At 33.9% G+C, this 24,389-nt stretch overlaps 1 protein-coding gene and 1 pseudogene across 1 annotated transcript in view; both read left to right on the top strand.

Annotated features, from left to right (window-relative positions):
* LOC145285897 (uncharacterized) overlaps positions 1–24,389 on the top strand; it is a 417,018-nt gene that overhangs the window by 206,583 nt on the left and 186,046 nt on the right. The gene's annotated exons all lie outside the window — the stretch shown is intronic.
* LOC145286743 (U2 spliceosomal RNA) lies at positions 14,371–14,516 on the top strand (annotated as a pseudogene).

Genomic DNA, 24,389 nt, shown 5'->3' with positions numbered 1-24,389 from the left:
AAGGATCGGTCGAAAAGTATGTGCTTTTGAAGGAAACATTCTTGTTTTTTTTTTCAAAAGACTTTTTGTATTCCTACACGTCAACACACAGGAAATAAATACAGAAAAGATATAAACATTTATATATTTTCGTATTGATTTTTTATTCATACATATATATATATATATATATATATATATATATATATTTGTTATTGTTGTTTTTTTTTTCAAGCGATACATATGGTTAATATTGGCTCCGCCTCGAAGCTCATTTTTTTATTTACTTAGAAAGTCGTCCTTTTAATTTGTTTGGGCGTATATTTATTTTATTATTTTTAAAACAGTAATCTACGTACAGGCGTGTTTCGAAGTCGTTACCTCTCGTCAGCGTAGTTCAACTGTTTCTAGGGATCGAACCCCAGACCATGTTTACCACAGTCCGGTGCCTTAACCGTTAGGCCACAAACACTAGATTAAGTTTACTGTTTATTTTTATCGCTTATAAATTTAGATTTGTTATTATTGTTTTTTCAAGCGATACATACGGTTAATATTGTTAATATATATATATATATATATATATATATATATATATATATATATATATATATATACATACATTTCAATTCAATTCCATTCAATTAGCATTGGTTAAAACATGTTTATTCACGAAGAGAGAGAGAAAAAAAGAAGGAAAATGAACAAGAGGAAGGGAGAGGTGCTGCGAATTTAGACAGTTGAAAATACAGTTGACCAGTACCTGTCCAACTTTGTCTTGAACTGATTCGTTGTTGATGCGGTTATAATTTCAAACGGCAATCTATTCTAGGGAGCCGATATGCAGATGGAAAATGTGACTTTGTGTCGGTTTAGCTGAAATCTCGAATGAAACAGCTTCAGGTCGTTTCCTCTCAGTCCACATTTGGGTGCCAGGTTAAAGAGGAGATCCCGAGGGAGATCGTAATGGCCATGAAGGAAGTTATAGGACAAAATTAGGTCGCCCTTCAGTCTTTGGCGCCCCAGCAAGAAATAGTTCAGCTACCGCAGATGGGCCTCATAAGGAAAGTCACAAAAACCTTACACTGACTGAGTCACCAGCATTTTGCACCCACCTCAAATAATGAATGTCACAAAACAGGTATAGAACCGACACCTGGATGCCATACTCCAACAACATACATATTACATAAAAATATATGCATATATTTTACATGTAGTATGTTCTTTCTTACATCGGGTAGTCCAGTGGCATATCCGTGATGCAATATTTCGTGACATCTTCCCTTCTTCAGGTGTGTATTCAACTTTCATGGTGGATCTTATTGTATACGGTTTTAAGTTGCTTCAATTTGAGCCTACCCGTTGCATTGTTCTGTTTTCTATGCATTTGATTTTATTTCATACACACATTAAACAATGCTTCAAGCAAACTACTTTAAACCATTATATATATATATATATATATATATATATATATATATATATATATATATATACTTTTAAATCCAGCACGGCGACATAAACACTATCCATGTTTGTTTTGAATTCAATTTTTTTTTTTTTTAGTGGATGCCTATAATATGTTTTGTTTTTAATTTATGTTTTGGCAGACTTTGCATATTTCCATTTTATAAAATCTTTCGTTCCATATAATAAACGTTTGAGCAGTTTGTTGAGGAACATCCGTGCGTCTCTGAGGAGTTGTTTAGTGATTTTCCACTGTTCAGCGAAACACGTGTAATATGTAATAAAAGGAAAATTTAGGCATCTTAATTTAGTTGGAAAATCTTGCCCCATCCTTCATACTCTCCTGACCTAACTCCCTTGGATTATCACTCATTTCAAGGAGTACAAAAAAATGGCTTTAGGTTAACATCACGAAAGAAGATTGAACATAGATTTCTATTTCACATCCAAACCTAAAAAATTTTACAAGTGAACCATTTATAAGTTTGTTGACAAATGCAATCAAATTATAGCGAGCAAAGGTCGTTATTATTGCAAATAAAGTTTTATGAAATTTTAAATCGGCTAAACTTTTGCATCAATCTGCTACCGAGTGGAACGATAAAATTTTCGTCCTAGAAAATATGACATGATTCCATTTCCGTTTGATAAAAATCAGTTTTCATTTTTTGCTGCAGACTATTTACTAGTCTACTAGTTGTGTACAAATCCTAAGAGTGATAGCAGCCTTCTGGCATGCCTGAAAATTTTTTTATTTTTTATTTTTTTTATTACATTTTCACCCCAAACAAGGCACATTGCCACTTTGGTGTAGGGGGGGGGCTACTATCAGGGGCAACAATTACTGGGGTACTATGTAGGTATTTGGGCAGCAAGATGTCGGTTCACGTTACACTTGAACTTCTGCACGTCAGTACTGTTGGGAAAACAGGGACCTGGAATGGAATTCCAAAGTCTAGCAGTTCTGGGGAAGAAATTATTGGAGTAGAAAGATCTTTTACATCTAGGGATTTCTACAGTGTGGGGGTGGGATTTAGCAGCCTGTTGGGTTTGTCAAGGGTACTCATGTTGTGGGGGCACAAGTGCTTGCAGTTTGTCAGAGCATTCACCACTAAAATACTTGTAGAACAGGCAGAGGGATGCAACATTTCGTCGATGGGACAGAGGCTGAAGCTTAGATGCTAGTTCAGGGCCTATCAGGTTTGCGACTCTCTTTTGAACTTTGTCAAGGAGCGAGAGACTAGTAGCAGATGCACCAGCCCAAATGTGACAGCAATACTCCATACATGGACGAATGGTGGCCTTATAGAGGTACAGGATACTTTCGGGTGTTAGTAGTTGTCTAGCACGGTAGAGAGAGCCCACCTTTCTTGCAGCGGCCCTGGCAATGCCTTCAATGCAATTGTTCCAACTCATGTTTCTTGTGAACGTTAGGCCAAGGAGTTTGAAAGATGTACTCTCAGATAAAGAGTCGTTGGCCATTGCTATAGGTGGCACAATGTTCAACGAGCGAGATCAGAGATGTGCCGCTGTACAACTCATACTCTCCACTGATCCAAGTTATAACAGGACCATTGCCAGCACCCTCAAAATGTCAAATCCGGATGGTTCAATACCCGAGGGCACAGTTCAATGAAGTTTCCGGCCACGGTTATGGTTTTTATTGTTGTTTTAAGTGAGGCTACGTCATGCCGCTTCACATCTTTAAAGTCGGTTTGAAAGTTAACACCAAAGTGTACCTGGATGTGCTGAAGAGTGTGGTGATCCGCTGGTGCAATCAGGTGGCTGCCGGCAGACGCTGCGTGTGGCAGCATGATTCAGTGCCAAACCATAAGTCCCAAGAGACCCAGGCTTAGCTTCAGAAGAAGTGCTACGACTTTGCACTCTTCTCTTACTAGCCCCCATCCTCCCCAGACCTGAACCTGCAGGACTACTTCGTTTGGTCATACATCGAGAACATCAACAATATGACCTCTCACAACACCAAAGCAAGCCTGATCACTGCCATCCACCGAGTATTCGCCAAGCTCCCGCCGGTGCTTGTGGAAAAGGCATGCTCTCAGTTCCAGACCCGTATTGAGGCGGTGATTGAGGCTGAAGGTGGCTACATTGAATAGATGTCAGCTCTACTATATAATCATATTGTTTTTTGTTTTTTTTTTCAATAAAAGTTTAAAAATAAAGCTGTAGTGTTGTTTTCTTTAGGGGGCGACACTTTTATCATTCCATCCATTATATGTGTGTATTGTAACTAATCTTTAGAAATAGTCAAGCCAGCCAAATATTATCTTATATCATGATATGATTTCTTTTCTTTTTTAATTTTTTATGTTTTTATTTTCCTTGTCGCGTTCCATCCTTTTTTTTTTAACCTTCATTTTTTTTTCTCTTCAAACATTTGTTCCCAACATTTCTGTTTTTTTTTCTTTATTTACGTTCTCTATTTTCAAATTATTACTTTTTCGTTTTTCACGTATATATATATATATATATATATATATATATATATATATATATTGTAGTTTCCGTGGCGTCTAGTTACAAATAGAGACAAGAATTATTTATTTGCTATTTTATTCAGGTTTTCCGATCAAATGAATTAAAACATAACCACTTTTACGACTTGAAACTTTTTCCAAGAGACAGCTGTAATTCTATATTTCAACCATCAATATTTTAGCATAGATATGAGTGGATGAATCGCTAAGCATTTATATATAGCTGATAGACATAAATCTATCGAAAGATTAAGAGAAATATTTGCTAATAAGCATTAGTGTGATCTAAGAGTGTAAATTACACATCTAGCTCTACTTATATAAAGTATATTTTCATTTTTTTTGTGCTTCTTCTAATATCATTTTTCTAATCATAATAACCATTTCTGTCAAGTCTGAAGTTACTGGATCGTTGATACGATTCGCTAACCGAAACATGTGTAACTAAGCAGATAAAACGGTAATAAAGCATATATATATTTGTTCTGCAATAATATTGAGCACTTTCTCCGGGTTTTACTAATTACCATTTTTGCTATACATACAGGGTGACCCCCAAAAAAAAACAAAAGCCAAATGGAGGCCATCTAGAACATATGCTCTAGAACGAAGAAAAAAAAGCGAAAGTCCCTAGTGTTTTGATGTGATGTTTTGAATATAATAAACTAGTTATGACCAAAATTTCATTTCATTCGGACAAAACAGTAAGAAACGGGGCCTAATTAGAGTTGGGGCCCGTTTTTTGGGTCACCCTGTGTGTGTGTGTGTGTGTGTGTGTGTGTATATATATATATATATATATATATATATATATATATATATATATAATAATTAAATACCTACAGACACTAGTGTTTCATCTTTCGGGAATCATTAGTGCAGGGTGTCACGATTAACGCAAGTCCAGAGAATCGAACCTTGGCAACAGATGTCATGTCTGGCTTCATTATTAAGAATCCGAACCATTCAGCTACCGTCAACCACGAGAGATACAGTTTAAATTAAACATTTATTCTTTTTAAATGCTTTTAAGTCATCCACAACTCGCATGTCGCCAGATCAGAAGCCATGGCGTGTCGTTATGAAATCCTACCCCATCCTCCCTACTCTCCTGACCTTGCACCCGCTGACTTTCACCTCTTCCCAGCCATGAAGTTGTTTTTGAAAGGAAAGCATTTCCCAGATGATGCAGCCTTGATTTCCGAAGTCACGTCATGGTTGGAGGACCAACCTTGGGTGTTCTACAAAAATGGTCTCCAGGGCTGCATGAAACGATGGGAGAAATGCATAACTCTGGGTGGTTCCTATGTAGAGAAAGACTAATAACTGTGACAAGTTTCGTTGCTCTACTGCTAAGGGAAGTGGGTCAGGGGCATTACTTATTGCATGCCCTTGTATATATACGGTCTATCTCTCTACGTATATACTGTCTATCTCTATCTTTTCTCCCCCTTTTTATCCTCTATAAGCTTTTTTCTCTTTCCTCTTCCGCCTTTAGTTCATAGTATCGCTTTCTTTTCCTTTTCTTCCTGTTTTGTTTACATAATGGAAACGAGCAGACGACAACCATTTTTTTTTTTTTTTTTTTGGCGCAAAAATAAAATATATAAAAGATAGGGCAAATATATTTTCTCTCGGTTTGAAAATCAATAAAAATAATTTATCATACATTTTTATAGTATATATACATATATATGAAACGCTTTTTACGTGAAATAAGACTTAATTCTTAGGTAAACTTTATAACTCATTTAATTATGTAAAGCCGAGGAAATGTTGGTATCAAGTGGAGAAAAATGATTTAAATAAGTTAAAAAGAAGAGAAAAAGAGCAAAGCAAAAAAAGAAATACATTTGCGTGAGACGGAGAGCATATGCAAATTTTAATACGACGACAACAATTTTAAATGCTTGTACAAAGAAGTCTGGAAACTTATTGAAGGCACCTCGTATTTCTTATTAATGAAAGAAACCATTTTTAAATATATCTCGCACTTGACATTAAGAAAAGTGGACATTTTGGATCTCTGCAGTATTTGCCAAATTGGGGAAACTCTCAATGTCATCGTTTCAAAAGGTCATAATTTCTGCCCTTCCTTTCACTTCAATTTCTGGTGGATTAGACAGTTCAAAACACATACACAATAACATTAACAATTTAGAGGAAAGGAAAAATACACGTATATATATATATATATATATATATATATATATATATATATATATATATATATATATATATATATATATATATATTGTATAATATATACAGGAATTTACATTTATATCGGTAGTCGATACCGACGGTTTCAAGCCCGGTAGTTGAGGACTGCTCTTAATATCTGGTTCCGGTTAAAGACAGATGAGAGTCGGCTGAAGAGAGCCTGAGGCGGACATTAAGAGCAGTCCTCAACTACCGGGCTTGAAACCGTCGGTACCGACTACCGATATAAATGTAAATTCCTGTATATATTATACAAAAAAAATATATTGCTCTTATTTCGAGAAAGGTTTTTCCCTAATAATAGAGCACTGCATGGGATTTCTTTTTCTACAAAAAAGTACAAGTATATATATATATATATATATATATATATATATATATATATATATATATATATATATATATATATATATATAGAGAGAGAGAGAGAGACAGACAGAATCTGTAAAAACTAGTTGTATGCAAAAGCAGTATTTAATTTTTAAAGACGACGGTTAAAAATAAAGTCAATTACTGCTGCAAAAAGATTTGAACTCGAGTGTGATATCATTAATTCCTCCCTACTGCTTATAATTTTTTTTTTGGATCAAAGAGAAACCTCCTTTAAATGAAATAAATATTTAAGTATAATCCTTGACTCAAAATCCTCTTCCTGTCAACTCGACGATTGAAGGTTCGATCTATGGCTAGGGAGACGTGTTAGTAAAACTGCACTAAAGTGTTGTGAAATTGTTTGTGAATGACTACCTTCCCAGGCAACTTCAAATAAACCGGACATTAAATATATACTTAGAATAAGTTCTTTGTCAAATTGCTGGTAAGATATGGTTAAATTTGTGCCCATTTTTGCATTAAATACAAATCCTATTAGTCTCTATTAATTCCTAACTGTGGATCGAACAGATACCATAATACTTATTTTTTTTGCAATTTACTATAATAAAGGTCTATACAAAATTTCAGTTAGATCGGTCCAGTAATTTTCTAGAAAACATTAAACGAACAGACAAAGAGAAATATCTACTTACATATAAAAGGCACTTTGTGTGTGTATGTATGTATGTATGTATGTATGTATGTATGTATGTATGTGTGTGAGTTCATTGCCTATGGACTTGAAAACATCCGCGCCGATTTAAAAAAAAAAAAAATTCACACAAATGAATTTTATGTCTGGGTGTGTTTTTAAATAAGTTTTGTATCGGAATTTCACTGATACGTATTGAAAATCAATAATCGAAAAAAAAAAATCAGATTAAAGAAGGAATCCAATTTTAACCATAATTAACACCTTTATACAGCCAGACATCATAAATGAATTTGAGAAGTTTTATCACCGAAAAAGCAGAAGGGCTCAGTGGTTAAAATCAACAGTTCTTTGATAAGACATAGGCGCATTCGAAATGAACGTTTCTGTTTAGAGCACAATTGAACCATGATACTTAACTTTTGCATTTTAAACTTTAATTCAAGTGATAATATAAAAATAAGTTTATAAAATCAACCGTAGGTTCTCTACAGTGCAATGTAGACTACGATGTATTGTGGACTAAGTTAATGCAGGGAGTAATGTGAGTCTCCTCCCGGTGTGCAATATAGTGTTTTCCTTAATAGAGTAGGCAATTAATCAGCTTGATGGATGAGTGGGCGATTTCACCGATTTCGATGAGACTAAAAGTATTGGAAGTGTGAAACATTCATTGACGCCTGTTCCTCGGCCTTTTGGCATAGGAGCAAAGTGTAGTATCTGTTTTGATGCTACGCTTCGCCTTTTCTAACCTTGATCGGCGGAGGAGATGTCCTTCTAGATTGAGACAATTTTTATTTTTGTTCCCATTTAGATTACCCTTTTTTCCTCACATAAAAAACCGATCTTGTGTCTAAGTCTGCCCTCGTAGGGAGGCAATTAAATAAGAACATTGGGTCTCTCTATTATCTATATATATATATCTATAAACGTGAACGTGTCTGTGTGTCTGTCTGTGTGTCTGTGTACATTTCTCTACACACTAACTCTGTCAATTTTTAGTCTACTGACTCGAAATTTGATATACACGGTACTGAGATTTGGGAAAATCGATGCGATCGGTTTTCGGCCAGAAATTTGGCTGTTAAGGGGTCAAAGTTCAATCATTTGACCTTTGAGAACTCTACCAATCTCCTCTGACAATTTTGGGTCTAAACACTTGAAATTTTAGATATAGGTTCCTTGGACATGGATCTAACTTAATAACTTGATTTGAGCCCAAAACAATAAATGTTAAGGAGTCATAATAGGGGTCAAAGTTAAAGAAATTGACGTTTTTTTTTTTTTTTTTTTTTTTTTGCTCAGCATACACCAAACATCCGGCAACGCCGGGCCGAAATGCTAGTATATATATAAAAGTAAACGTGTGTGTGTCTGTGTACATTTCCCAACACAATAACTCTGTTAATTTTTAGTCTACAGACTCTAAATTTAATATACAGGATACTGAGATTTAGAAAAATCTTTGTAATCCATTTCGGCCAGAAAGTTGGCTGTTAAGGGGGTCAAAGTTCAACGATTTGACCTTTGTGAACTCTACCAAACTCCTCAGCCAATTTTTGATCTAAACTCTTGAAATTTTAGATATAGGTTCCTCGGACATGGATCTAACTTAATAACTTGATTTGAGTCCCAAACAATAAATGTTAAGGGGTCATAATAGGGGTCAAAGTTAAAAAAAATTGATCGTTTTTTTTTTTTTGCTCAACATACACCTCCAAACACCCGGGCAATGCCGGGCTGAATGCTAGTTATAATATAAATTATTATTGTAATTTCTATAGCTTAAGATCTTTCTTTTTTTCAGGAACACCCAACACATTGGCACAATGTGTTGGGTGTTCCTTCTACTCAGTAAAACAGTGGGTATTTTGTCCTCCCAGGCTTTATCTTCTCTTTTTGAATGGATTTGTCGCTAATCGCCTGAGGCGCCCCTTTCGGTGATTTCCTACGGGACTGTGAACCAGAATGCAGACTCCTCTTGTGCACTAGCCTTTCAATTCCTACCTTCTGGTCTTGTGTCGTAGTTTCCTGCCGTGGGAGAGAGGCACATAGAATAAATATTTGCTGATATTTATGTAACAAAATTTTGTGTTGTGTCTCACAAGGGAGGGGGAAGGGTTCTTTACTATTACTTTACTATAATGTTGTCTAATTTCTGTTTATGAGTGAAATATGCCCGTATCTATTTGTCGGGCCGTAATCATTAGCTTTCTTAGTGTCTCTTTGATCGTCTAGTTAATGTCTATGGATGTGCGTGTGTGAACATAGAATAATATACAGATATGACGAGTGTGACGCACCCGTTTCTTCTGGCTGGCCTCTTCTTCTGATGGATTCGCCGACCTCTTGGGAGCTAGTTCTCTCAACAAAGTCTCTTTCGAGACAAACGCAAGACGCTGGTTGGATATATATATATATATATATATATATACTATTCGGAGTAGTTTTTATTTAACAATCAGTGGTTATGTAAACGTGAGATTGTAGGTTTACAAAATATTACTGGCAGTAATATTCTATAAGTTATCCCATCTAGCAATCAACTCAACTAAATTTAACTAAGTTTCTCAAAACTGGAACTCCTGATACGTCAGATCTGGTCCTCCATAATCCACAGCAGGTCAGTATGCCATAAATCCAAGCAAATAGCAATTATCATGGCAGTGTGTAGAGGAAATAATTTTGACAAAAGCGTGCACTTGACAAAACATAAGAAACAAGAAAATAATTATCAGATGTACCAAAAAATCATTTGAATAAAAAAGAATTATGAAGTTGACACAGGCACCTGCGGTGAAGAACCAACCAACTTGATTAATTCTTGGCCTTCAAGCCAAGATCACAGTGTAGTATCTGTTCTGTTGCTACACTTCACTTTTTATGTATTCGTTCAGTTGACTTTAGCAAATAGGGTGCATACCTTTATAACTATTTGCTAATATTTTCACTCCTCTGATGAGATGGTAGACATCGAAACCCTATAGGTTAAGGAGATAAACTTTCTAAAACATTCTTTGTCTTGCTTAGAATAATAAAAATTCTTTGATATGAAACTCAACCACTTCATTTCATTTCAATGAGAGTTTTTTGAAATTCATTGAATTACAATTTAATATATATATATATATATATATATATATATATATATATATATATATATATATTTAAAGTGATGGTTGTGTAGTTCCAACGAGAGAAAAAATGTATATTTAAAAGAGTGTAGCCATCAACAATTGTGGGTTTTTTTTAAAGGTTTTCATCATATTTTTATTTTAAAATATTTTTATAACGCGTTTCGAGCTTAGGGTGTGCTCTCTTCGGATATTTTCGTAAAAAGTTTTTCTTTAAAATGGGAGTTTGTGGATATGCCTCCGCTGATATTAAATATGTTTTTCATAGTGGCGCGATGCGTGTGTTCAGTGTTTAGACGTTCTGTCTCCAACTTCAAGTGTTTCACTATGACCGGTCAAAGTTAGTTTCAAAGAGTGTTTTTTAGTCCATATGGTGAAGGTTTTTATGGCTTCTTTAGGGTTCTTTTTTAAAAGGCTTTCTTTCCCCATGTATAGCATACACTCACACACAATCCCATACGCATACATATATATATTCATGTACATGTACACATGCACACGCATACAGGCACACACACATACACACACGTACATACATAGAAATATATGTAGGAGCATACATATATACACATATACATACCCACCTACACACTCACACACGCACTCGCATACATCCACCGCTAACAATTATTTTTATTTTTTTATTTTTTATTTTATATATATATATATATATATATATATATATATATATACACTTTTTTTTTTTTCCCTACCAAAACACGCATGTATATATGCGCTTAATCATTCAGACATATGTACACGCACCCACACACACACACACACAAGTAAGATGGAGAATAATAGGTAGAAGATATATATACATACACATACACGCACATGCACACATATATGTACACACATATATATATGTGCACATACACTCACAAACATCCACATACTATGTAGGCACATACACATACACACACATATGCACACACACAGACATATGCAGGGGCTCACACATACGCGTATATCCATATTCACACGAACACATTTACCCACTCATACATGTGCATACATATGTATATATACATACATACACACATACATACGGATGTGTATACACTCATCCACCCACACATATATATATATATATATATATATATATATATATATATATGGGCACATGCATTCACAATCCCACACACACATACATATTCATACATCCCACCTTATGTATATATTGGTTGCAGTTTCCTTTCCAATCCATGCACATATGCATACATGGATTCGGTCACCCAAACATAAGTGCACGCATATATACAAACAAGATGTAGCATAGATAACAGATGATATATAATTATATACACACGCATACACAATCATATGTGTACACCCACGCACATACACATATACACACGCACACACGCATATATACGTTTAACTTCTAGTTGTTTGTTTAGTTAAGAGAAATGGTACTGTACTGGGTATGGGCGCGCGCACCCGCGAAAGTGTGCGTGTGCCTTATTGTGCTTTTTTGTTGTTTCGTGTGTGAGGGTGCACACCTACCCAAGCATGCATGCGTGTAAGTGTATTTTGTGTTTTGCCTATCTATGTGTATAATTATGGAGAGACGTTTAAGGCGGGGTTAAACTTTGTTATGAAATTTTTTTCTTGAGTTAGCAAGTAGAAGTAGTTGTCAGTTTGGAAGATGGGCATTATCTCGAATCTGCCTCCACTGCATGCGTGTATATGTTGTGATACATGTAGGTGTCTATTTTCCGCGATTTTGATGTTGGATCGGTGTAGGGCTACTCTATTACTAAGGTTTTTTGTAGCGCCTATGTAGGATTTATCGCATGCTGGACATTTTATTACATAGATTACGTTTTTTGAGGTGCAATCTAGGTTTTTTTTAATTTTGAATGTTTGTATGGGGTTCGCAAATGTGTATGTGTTTCCCTCTAATATTATGTTGCAGACTCCACATCGTTGTTTGTTGCATTTTGTGACTCCTTTTGTTGCGTCTTGATTGAGTTTGGATGAGGTAAGAATGCGTTTTAGGTTTTTGGGTTGGCGTTTGCTTTTTATTATTTTTGTTGTTTTAAGGAAATTGTTTAGTTTGCTGTTTTGGTTAAGTAGGACGAGGTTTTTCGTTATCTCTGTGAAAAGTTCAGGGTTGTTTGTGTTGTGTGTGGAGACGTATGTTAGGATTTGTTCTTTGTTTCGTTCTTTAGGGGTTCTCAAATCTTCTACTGGTATATTTGTCGCAAGTTGGATCCCTTTGTCTATAAGTTGTGATAGGTATTTTCTTTTTCTTAAATTTATTCGTAGTTCCTTGAGTCGGATTTTTCGAAGGTTATTGTCCGTGATTATGGTGCAGATTCTACGTGCTAGGGTGTAGGGAATTGATTTTATGCAGCTTTTAGGGTGGTGACTTTTAAAGTGTAGGTATTGTTGGGTGTCTGTAGGTTTGCGGTAAATGTCTGTGATAATGTTATTGTCTTTAATCTTTATCAGTATGTCTAGGAAAGGTAATTCTGTAGAGCTTTGTTCTATGGTGAATTTAATTTTTGGGTGTAGGTTCTGGAGTATGGTGTGTAAGTCTGTGATGTCCCCCCATGTGGGTTTCCATAGGATGAAGCAGTCATCTAAGTACCTTTTCCATGATTCTACAAACAGTATTTTAGTGCTGTGGCCAAATTTTTGTTCTATTTTTTCATATAAGGTTTCTTCTAGGTAGGCTAATGTAAGGGTTGCGTAAGTCGGTGCCATTTTCGTTCCCATTGCGGTACCTAGTGTTTGGATGTAGTTGGTATTGTTGAATTCGAAGGAATTATTATTTAGAATTATGTCTATACTATCGATAATGAATTGCTTTGTGAATCTGGGATGTAGTGTTTGTGCGTGTCTGTTGATCCAAAATAGTATTGCTTCTTTTCCTAATTCATGGGGTATATTACTATATAAACTACTAACGTCAAATGTAACTAATAGTGTCCCGTTTTCTACTGTATGTGGTAAGTGTATATATATATATATATATATATATATATATATATATATATAAAATAAAAAATAAAAAAATAAAAATAATTGTTAGCGGTGGATGTATGCGAGTGCGTGTGTGAGTGTGTAGGTGGGTATGTATATGTGTATATATGTATGCTCCTACATATATTTCTATGTATGTACGTGTGTGTATGTGTGTGTGCCTGTATGCGTGTGCATGTGTACATGTACATGAATATATATATGTATGCGTATGGGATTGTGTGTGAGTGTATGCTATACATGGGGAAAGAAAGCCTTTTAAAAAAGAACCCTAAAGAAGCCATAAAAACCTTCACCATATGGACTAAAAAACACTCTTTGAAACTAACTTTGACCGGTCACAGTGAAACACTTGAAGTTGGAGACAGAACGTCTAAACACTGAACACACGCATCGCGCCACTATGAAAAACATATTTAATATCAGCGGAGGCATATCCACAAACTCCCATTTTAAAGAAAAACTTTTTACGAAAATATCCGAAGAGAGCACACCCTAAGCTCGAAACGCGTTATAAAAATATTTTAAAATAAAAATATGATGAAAACCTTTAAAAAAAACCCACAATTGTTGATGGCTACACTCTTTTAAATATATATATATATATATATATATATATATATATATATATAATTTATTCACCCCACAGGCGTTTCTTCACAGCAGGCTGGATGGTGAACTTCGGCTTGCTCTGTTCTCTGGTTCCATCTGGGAACTGTCGCTCCCCTCCTGAGGAGGCCTTGATTCTCACATCTCTTTCCTGTCTAGCAATCAACTCAACTAAATTTAACTAAGTTTCTCAAAACTGGAACTCCTGATACGTCAGATCTGGTCCTCCATAATCCACAGCAGGTCAGTATGCCATAAATCCAAGCAAATAGCAATTATCATGGCAGTGTGTAGAGGAAATAATTTTGACAAAAGCGTGCACTTGACAAAACATAAGAAACAAGAAAATAATTATCAGATGTACCAAAAAATCATTTGAATAAAAAAGAATTATGAAGTTGACACAGGCACCTGCGGTGAAGAACCAACCAACTTGATTAATTCTTGGCCTTCAGGCCAAGATCACAGTGTAGTATCTGTTCTGTTGCTACACTTCACTTTTTATGTATTCGTTCAGTTGAGTAAAATTTCTTTAATGACTGAGACAATTTTTATTTTTGTTCCTATCCAGAGTGACCCTTTTTAGGGAGCTGGATTTTCCCTATATTAAAAACCGACCTTGTGTCTAACTCTGTCCTCGTGGGGAGGCAAGTAAATAGGAATCATCAAAAAGCACCTAAGTTAAAAGTATGATGTTTGAAACGTCATTCTCGGAAAAAAAAATTACACAGGTGTAATCAAAGCCAGATCAATCCAGTCAAACGACAATGGCCGAATAAAACAATCTTGAGGTATGGTTATAGTGGCAATACTGTCTCAGTGAGGCGTTTAAGGTTGTCACAAATGACCTAAAACTATATCCGATGGTGAGGCCCCCACCTTGCGGGTCTTGGGGAGTGTGGAGCCACCTTTTAATTGCCATTGCTCCCAGGTCTACTCTGACCCGGAGTGGTAGTACCTGTTAGGGTCCCAACTATGGGTTAAATAGAATCTGACTTAAATATATATATATATATATATATATATATATATATGTATGTATATATATGTATATGTATACTCCATTAAAAATCGTTCCTCAAAATCACTAGATTCGGCATTGAATAACCTGAAAAAGGTTGATAGGCCGTAAAACAAAAACAATCAACCAAATGGTTGTATAATAACAACCGAAAAGGATATTGTGGTTGGTTGATGATTTGAGTCTGAACATATTCAACCCATCGAATTCTCTTGCGTGCGTTTCCCTCCTAATAACCAATCATCCATAGTCAACATCGACAATAAAGACATATTTTTTTCATATATCTGTGTTGTCATTGTTTTACACACAGCAGAAATACAGCATATATATAATCGATACATTTCTTCCTTTTTTAAATAATAATAAAAAGATAAGTTAATCCAAGAACCTGCAATAATAAAAAAAAAAAAACTTTTTGTTTTGATTGGTAAAAAGAAAAGAGAAATTCTTTCGTGATTAATGTCACTCGATAAAACCCGACTGAAAGATTGCCAAAAAAAACATGACACAATAGGTTGATTGCTGTTTAAATAAACTTTATAATAAGGATGATATTTGATTGGTAATAATGGCGGTCTCTTTTGCTGCCAAAACTCTGAAACCTTGAAATTAATTGGAGGCAATGAAGAATGCCAACCATCATTGCTAGAAATCATATTGTCTATAATTTTGGCGCAGCTTGCACGAGAGAAATAATTTGCACAACGCTGACTCCTGCAATGTTCATTTCGCTAATTTTCATATCAAACATTTATGTGAAAGCTGAAGCCAAATTATAATTAGTTCGAAAACGGAAAATTCATGTTTTTATTTTATTATCTTTTTTTTTAATGTGGATGTGTGTGTTTTTTTTTTTTTTTTTTTTTTTTTTTTGTTTTTTCTATTTTGGTTTTTATTTAAAAATTCATTTTATTGAATGAAATACTGCGGAATGCGAAATGGAAAAAAAATATTCTTTATCAATTATTACTTACTCATACCTCTTGATAGTTGTGCGATGAAATCAATTAAAATTGAAGCTTTTATATCGAGGAATAACGCAGTTTACAACAGAACAGAAATAAGGGCAGATAACTGTAGCTAGACAAAGTTGTGAAATAAAGCCCTTAAAATATTGTTTAAATGAATAACAACCAAAAATTAGACGTAAACATATAATGCATACAGGGTCACCCCCCCCCCCAAAAAAAAAAGCTACATGGAGGCCATCTAGAACATATGCTGTAGAACGGAGAAAAAAAGGCCAAAGACCCTTGTGTTTTGATGTGATGTTTTGAATATAATAAACTAGTAATGACCAAAGTTTCATTTCATTCGGACAAAACACTAAGAAACTGGACCTAATTAGAGTGGGGGCCGTTTTTTTATCACCCTGTATGTACTAAAGGAACTTTGTGTGTGTGTGTGTGTGTGAGAGAGAGAGAGAGTTCTTTCCCTATGGATTCGGAAACGGCTGGGCCGATCATTTTTTTTTTTTTTACATTTCACATCAAGGTACTTGATGTGTCTATGAGTGTTCTTACGTGGGTTTTTGTATGGGAATGGTTCCAGTTAGTATCAGAAATAAATAAAAAAAAAAAAATCCGATTAAAAAAAGAAGTCCGATTTTGACCGAAGTTAACACTTTTCTACAACCTAACTTCACAAATGCATCTTAGAAGTTTTATCATCGGACAATAAGAAAGGACCAGCCTATAAAATCAACTGCAGATTCTTTTATAAGACAGTGGCGCGTTCGAAATGAGTGCTTCTTTTTAAAGCGCAATTGAACCATGAGTGTTGACTTTTATTCGTTTAACTTTAATTCAAGTGATTATGTAAAAATAATTTCATAAAATAAACAGTTGGTTCTTTGATAAGACAGGGGCGCGTTTGAAATGAATGTTTCTCTTTAGACCATAATTGAACCATGATACTTGACTTTTGCATTTTAAACTTTAAGCGAAGCCATTATTTATGGATACTTTTATAAAATGAACAGTAGTTTATCTACAGTGCAATATCAGCTACAATGGAATATGGGCTAAGTCACTGCGCGGAGGCATATAAAGCTTCCTTCCAGGACACTGTACGGGTGGGGTTCCTAACTATGGCAGGTAATCAATTGATTTTATTGAAAAATGATCGATTTCAGGGATTTCAATGACAATAAAAGTATGGGAGAGTAAAACATTTGTTGATCCTCATTCAATCCCGAACAACGTCGGGTCTCCCTGCTTTTCTTTACTATTCAGTTTTTCTATGGCCATCCGGCACGAACAAAGATTCCACGATATTATGGCAAAATCTTTATTCAATCTAAAACACCTATGTCATATTTCTTTTAATCTGTCTGTTTGACTTTTTCTTGGAAACAATCTGGCTGAAATTTTCGGTAATTATGCATAAAGGGAGAGCCTTACTTTCAAACACACCGATAGGTGGCGTACGCGTCTGTTAATTGATGTATGGAAGCGCAAAACGGATACAAAATAGGTACAATTTTCAAATATATTTTACGTTTATTTTTTACACCATCTTATAATTAAAATATATAAAAGTGTAAACATTTTTTATCGATTATCTTTTCAAATAACTATGTTTAATGGATACAATACTTCCGCTTTTTTGTTAATATATTTTTTTAAAACATATTTACTTTTTTTTGTTGGAAGTTGAAAGTTTTAACAACAGAGTGCCGAATTGTGGAGTTTGAAGTTTTGACAAATGAGTGCCGAATTGTGGAGTTTGAAGTTTTGACAACAGAGTGGCGAGTTTTGGAGTTTGAAGTTTTGACAACAGAGTGGCGAGTTTTGGAGTTTGAAGTTTTGACAACAGAGTGGCGAGCTTTGGAGTTTGAAGTTTTGACAACAGAGTGGCGAGCTTTGGAGTTTGAAATTTTGACAACAAAGTGGCGAGTTTTGGAGTTTGAAGTTTTGACAACAGAGTGGCGAGTTTTGGAGTTTGAAGTTTTGACAGCAAAATGTCGAATTTTGGAGTTTGAAGTTTTGACAGCAAAATGTCGAATTTTGGAGTTTGAAGTTTTGACAGCAAAATGTCGAATTTTGGAGTTTGAAGTTTTGACAGCAAAATGTCGAATTTTGGAGTTTGAAGTTTTGACAGCAAAATGTCGAATTTTGGAGTTTGAAGTTTTGACAGCAAAATGTCGAATTTTGGAGTTTGAAGTTTTGACAGCAAAATGTCGAATTTTGGAGTTTGAAGTTTTGACAGCAAAATGTCGAATTTTGGAGTTTGAAGTTTTGACAGCAAAATGTCGAATTTTGGAGTTTGAAGTTTTGACAGCAAAATGTCGAATTTTGGAGTTAGAATGTTTTACAGCAGAGTGTTGAGTTTACTCAAGAAATTGTTAGTTGAACCATACAGTACAGCCTCTCTTGATCAACTTTGCTATTTTGGTGACTCGGTGCTTACTCTGCAATTTCAAATACTCAAGCAAATCAAAGTTGTTGTCGCATAAATGCCCTTATGATTTGCAACACTCCATTTTGACACTTATTTCAGCTAGATTGGAGGTCAGAGAGGCCTGATCCGATCAATCGGTACATCACGTCATGTCTTAGTATCTATAAGTTTTGCCGCAACCATACTATTCCATTCAAAAAAAAAAAATGTTTTAATTAAAATCTTATCTGTCTTCTTTTTTATGTTCCTCTTACAAAAAAATCTATTTGACAACTTTATTCAGTATTAAATTAACCATTGATGATTAATAAACCCTAAAACAAACCAAACCTATCCCAGCCTGTTTCCAGTGAGGAATGAGAATAAGGTACTTGTTTAACTGTATGTAAAACTGAGAAATAATTTTCCTGGTCCATATCACAAAATGAAAAGAAAACGGTGAATAGGTTGGGTCGATACTCCTTATAGATATACTAACGAGGAGAACTGACATTGCCCGGGATTAAATGATAATCAACGTATGTTTCACACTCCCATATTTTTATCATCATCAAAATCGGTGAAATCGACCGTTTTTCATTCAAATGGATTGATTGCCTAGTCTAGTTAGGGGTTCATCGCCGTGCACCTGGAGGAACTTTCACACTCTGCAGTGATTAGTTCACAATACATTGTAGTCCACATTGCACAGTAGTCAACCTACTGTTTTTATAACATTATTTTTTTTACATAATGACTTGAATTAAAGTTTCAAATGCAAAAAACAAGTATCCTTGTTCAAATGTGCTCAAAACAGAAACATTCATTTCGAACGCACCCCTGTTATATCAAAACATCTACTGTTGATTTTTATATGTCTGACCTTACTAGTTGTGTGGTGATAATGGCTTGAATTTAGGTTTAAATTTAAAGTCAAGCATCATGGTGAAATTCATTTCAAACGCACCCCTGTCATGTCAAAGAATCTACTGTTGATTTTATATGCTAGACCTTTCGACTTGTGTGGTAATAAAATTTTTCAAATGTACTTGTGATGTTAGGCTGTGTAAGGTGTCAGCTTTGATCAAAATCGCCTGTTTCTTCTTTCACCGGATTATTTCGGTTATTGATTATCGATACCTGTCAAAGACATTCCGATACAAAACTAATCTCAGAACACTGCCGGTCATATAAAGTACATTCATGTTAAATTTCATAAGAATTGGCTAAGCCGTTTTCGAGTCTATAGGGAATTCTCTCTCTCTCTCTCTCTCTCTCTCTCTCTCTCTCTCACACACACAGAGAGAGACAAAGTTCATTTTATATAATAACAGATAATGAAATGGTGAAGAATAAAATCAGGAGGTAAAAAAGAACATGCATTCCTGGAAAAAGAGGAAGAAAAAAAATTTCTGTATGCATTGAAATGCTTCATTTTGTTTCAATAATAATATTGGAACACAGTCTATATTTTATAGGTACGGGCAATAATGGCAGAGAAAGGATAAATGTGCACAGTTTTGAGAGCCAGTTTATCAAAAAAAAAATTGTAGGTTTCCGACTACTTTTTGATTTGTATTTCAAAGATTAAAGCCTAAAGTTAATTTCCAAAAGGAAAAAAAAAAAAAAAAATTGTACGCATGAGAAAAAAAAAGTTATAATGAAAAATATTTTCACGGCGACATTCGGAAGCTGAAAAAATTCAGTTAAATTTTGAAGTTGTATAAATTCATTGTAAAAATCGTTTAAAAGATAAATATTAGCTTTCTGGGTCTATTCCCAAGATAATTAGTAAATTAAAGTCCTAAGATATTGAATTAAATAATTAAAAAAAACTTTGTTTGTATACAAAAATAACTTAATTAGCCCCAAAAACCGAGAGATTCTAGCTTTGCTTAAGCGAAAACAAAAAAATCGTCTAAGTGTGGATTCTACGAAAGCCCAAAATGTCAGAAAGTCAAAAGGCTGTCTGAAAATGACATCAGGTAGTTGGAAGAAGATAGAGAGTGATAGTTTTCTTTGTTTGTTCAAGCCGTGCATCCGTACATTTCTATCGTGAGGGTTTGTATAATTTTTACCATTTTTTAATTTATTTTTTTGTGTTCCTGCTTTTAAATAAGAAAACAAACTTTTTTCAAGATTATATAAAAAATATGTGACGCCGAAAGTTTCACGTTCATTCAACCTTAGAATATTAGAATCTTACATATAAAAATTACGCGAAACATGTAATCTAAAAAATAAACTAGAAATAGTTTTTGCAATTATAATCTTTTTGTGTGAAAACATTGAATAAACAATGCTTAATTCAATGATAATATCGGTAGTTCGAGAAATGAATTTTACTTCGAGTTACATATAATTCATAAATATGGATTTTAGTTTTTTCTTTATTTTTTTTCGTAATGTTCCAGAAAAAATATTTTTCTTCTTTGCTGTTACAATTTATGATGCTTTATTTTCATAAAAAACAAAGCAAAAATAAATTCATTTTTTTTTCCGAAAACCAAAACACTGCGTATCAAATTAGTAACGAGTTTATATATTTTTCTAAATATTTAAGGAACGACTGAATAAAAATCAATGAAACTGAGAAAGTTCTTACAATACTATTCAGCTACTCCAGTCAGAAAATAAAAGCATTTCAATGAGTATTAGCGAAACTATGGCAGAAGATAGGAATATCTGTTGATTTCAGTGTGCCAAGTTATTAAACGAGGTTGAGAAAAAATAAATTCATTATTTTTATTTTTTTTTTCTGAAAACCATAACTTTAGTAAAGGCGTTTTGTGTCTAAAGAAAATAATACATTTCCGTTAAGATTCAAATAAAAATAATGGGTTCATTATATTCCGTGATCAGTATTTTATAAATAATGAAAATTTCATTAAAATTGGTTAATTTCCTGATTTTTGGTGAATTTTTAAGTAAAGGGACGAGTCAAAATGTTTACATTTTGATTTTCACGTGTCTTTATCACAGGGCACGTAGCTATACAGGTCACTGATTAAATAGAAAATAAAATATTTACATGAATTTTTTACACTTATCAGTGTTACTGTGTCGAAATATTAAGGGTATTATTTAGAAAGACATTCTTAACATGGGAAGGATATTTTGTAACTATTCTGTGCTTTCATATAACAATTTAATAAATAAAAAATACCGTAAAAATTGAATGTAACTCGAAAATACTAGTTAAAAAAATAGCCCGGTAACACATTTTTGTTTTATAGAATAACTACATAGAAGATAAATTATTTATAGGATTTTTTATAGAATAGTTACATAGAGGATAAGATATTTATAGGAAATTTTTATAAAATGATTACATAGAAGATAAATTATTTATAGGAAATTTTATAGAATGATTAGATAAAGAAATTGTTTATAGGATTTTTTATAAATTATTTAAAGTAAATTTATAGGATTTTTTAAAGAATAGTTACATAGAGGATAAGATATTTATAGAAAATTTTTATAAAATGATTACATAGAAGATAAATTATTTATAGGATTTTTTAAAGAATAGTTACATAGAGGATAAGATATTTATAGGAAATTTTTATAAAATGATTAGATAGAAGATAAACTATTTATAGGAAATTTTATAGAATGATTAGATAAAGAAATTATTTATAGGATTGTTTTTATAGAATAGTTACATAGAAAGTAAATTATTTATAGGAATTTATTTTAGAATGCTTACAGAGAAGATAAATTATTTATAGGATTTTTTATAGAATAATTATAGAAATTTTAATTTATCATTTATTTTATATAATGATTACATAGAAGATGAATTATTTATAGGAACTTTTTATAGAATTGCATGGTTTGAAAGTATTTTAGCACAGTTGTTGATATTTAGTGCCAATAAACTCACTTCTCTTCTGCTTGTGGCACATATTTTTAGCATAGTTTTGTAATTTTCATTCTATCTGCTGATTGGTTGATTGCAAATGAGATATGCCTAAAGGTATATATGTTTATTTCCTATGCATTTATTACCTTTTGTATTTATTTATTTCAAACCGCGTTTTTTCCAAATGATTCTTCATTGGGAACTGATTGGAAACAATGCAATCTATAATCTCTATGATTCAGTTAATGTCAATATATCGGTTATTGTTTGTTGGGGTGAAGCCCCCTCCCCCTCTTCTTTCCTTTCATTTTATAACCTAGTTATTCATTCTTCTTCTGGGGGATAGAACAACCTTAACCCTAACCCTAACGTTTTTTTTTCTTGTTTCCAAATTTTATTTTGCTCAAGAAGAAAAAAATATATATATACAGAAATATTTTCGTTTCGTTTCTTGCCATTTTTGTCGTTCCGTTTCGTGTTTTTTCTTTAACGTATTTTTTTTTTCTTGCAAATGCTTTTGTTTTTATCATCATGTATACGTTGTCTATTGTTTTTCTTTTCCAACCTCTTTTTTTTTCCTCTCCGTTATTTCTTTGGGATTTTATATTCTTTCAATGCAGAAGTTATGCAACCTCGCACCTGCATATTCCGATATAATTGATGACATTGTTCTTCTCTACCCACAAAAGAACAGTTGTTTGCTTTATATCTCAATATAAAAATGCATTGCATAAAAAGATAATTTCTTAGCAAGGCCATTTAAAGTCCATAAAAATAAGGCCAACCTTCTAACATTTAAAAAAACGAGAAGCATTAATGCATTAGATATATATTTCAGAATTAAAAAAAAACAACAACAAATATTAAGACTTCTTTTTCTTTCAATCATATTTATTTATTTATATTTCTGATTTTTTTTTTTTAGATGAGTATTGATAATTTGTATCCTTTGGACTACTGTACTCGTCTTGAGTGTTATTTCTTCAACATTTTCGCCCATGTGAACTCTGACCCTGTTTTGGTGATTCTTGTCCAACTCGGGAATCTTTCTGTTACACTCGGGAATCTTTCTGTTACACTCGGGAATCTTTCTGTTACACTCGGGAGTCTTTCTGTTGAACTCGGGAGTCTTTCTGTTGAACTCGGGAGTCTTTCTGTTGAACTCGGGAGTCTTTCTGTTGAACTCGGGAGTCTTTCTGTTGAACTCGGGAGTCTTTCTGTTGAACTCGGGAGTCTTTCTGTTGAACTCGGGAGTCTTTCTGTTACACTCGGGAGTCTTTCCGTTACACTCGGGAGTCTTTCCGTTACACTCGGGAGTCTTTCCGTTACACTCGGGAGTCTTTCCGTTACACTCGGGAGTCTTTCCGTTACACTCGGGAGTCTTTCCGTTGAACTCGGGAGTCTTTCCGTTGAACTCGGGAGTCTTTCCGTTGAACTCGGGAGTCTTTCCGTTGAACTCGGGAGTCTTTCCGTTGAACTCGGGAGTCTTTCCGTTGAACTCGGGAGTCTTTCCGTTGAACTCGGGAGTCTTTCCGTTACACTCGGGAGTCTTTCTGTTGAACTCCGCCAAGTATCCGCCAAGCTCCGACCGGCGCTTGTGGAAAAAGCATGCTCCTAGTTCTGAACTCGTATCAAAGCGGTGATTGAGGCTGAAGGCGGCTACATTGAATAGATATCAGCTCTACTACATAATCAAGATGCCTGAATTGATTCTTTTTTTTAATAAATGTTTTAAAATAAAGCTGTAGTGTTGTTTTCTTTAGGGCGACAAATGTATCGTTCCACCCTATACTAAGTTCGACAAGATACACATGAACAAAATTGGAGATTATCTTTACGGAAACGTTATGTCAATAACACTCAAGATGAGAACTGTAGTCTGAATAATCTAAATCACAGTTTCTTTTTCGATTCGTTCTTTTCGTTTTTAGATTTATCTTCAGAATGACAATATTAATATAGAAAATGTGTAAAGCTTTATTTATGTTCATTTTTGCAAGTCATTTTTTTTTTCTCGAAACGAATGGAAGCCATTTTATCTGCATCTTATTTGTCTGATTCAATTTTTATTGAAAAGCGTTTCCAACTTTTCAAAATGTCAAAATCTCAATTTATTTACATATCTCCGAATCAGGCGATAAATAAATGTGTATTTGCAATTCCATATGAAAAAAGTTTTATTGAA

The sequence above is a fragment of the Euprymna scolopes genome, chromosome 10 (assembly GCF_053919585.1).
Source record: "Euprymna scolopes isolate OS-2025 chromosome 10, ASM5391958v1, whole genome shotgun sequence".
In the NCBI taxonomy this organism is placed as follows: domain Eukaryota; kingdom Metazoa; phylum Mollusca; class Cephalopoda; order Sepiida; family Sepiolidae; genus Euprymna; species Euprymna scolopes.
Note: the sequence above shows the minus strand (reverse complement) of the source record. Positions and strands in the feature narration are given on the sequence as shown.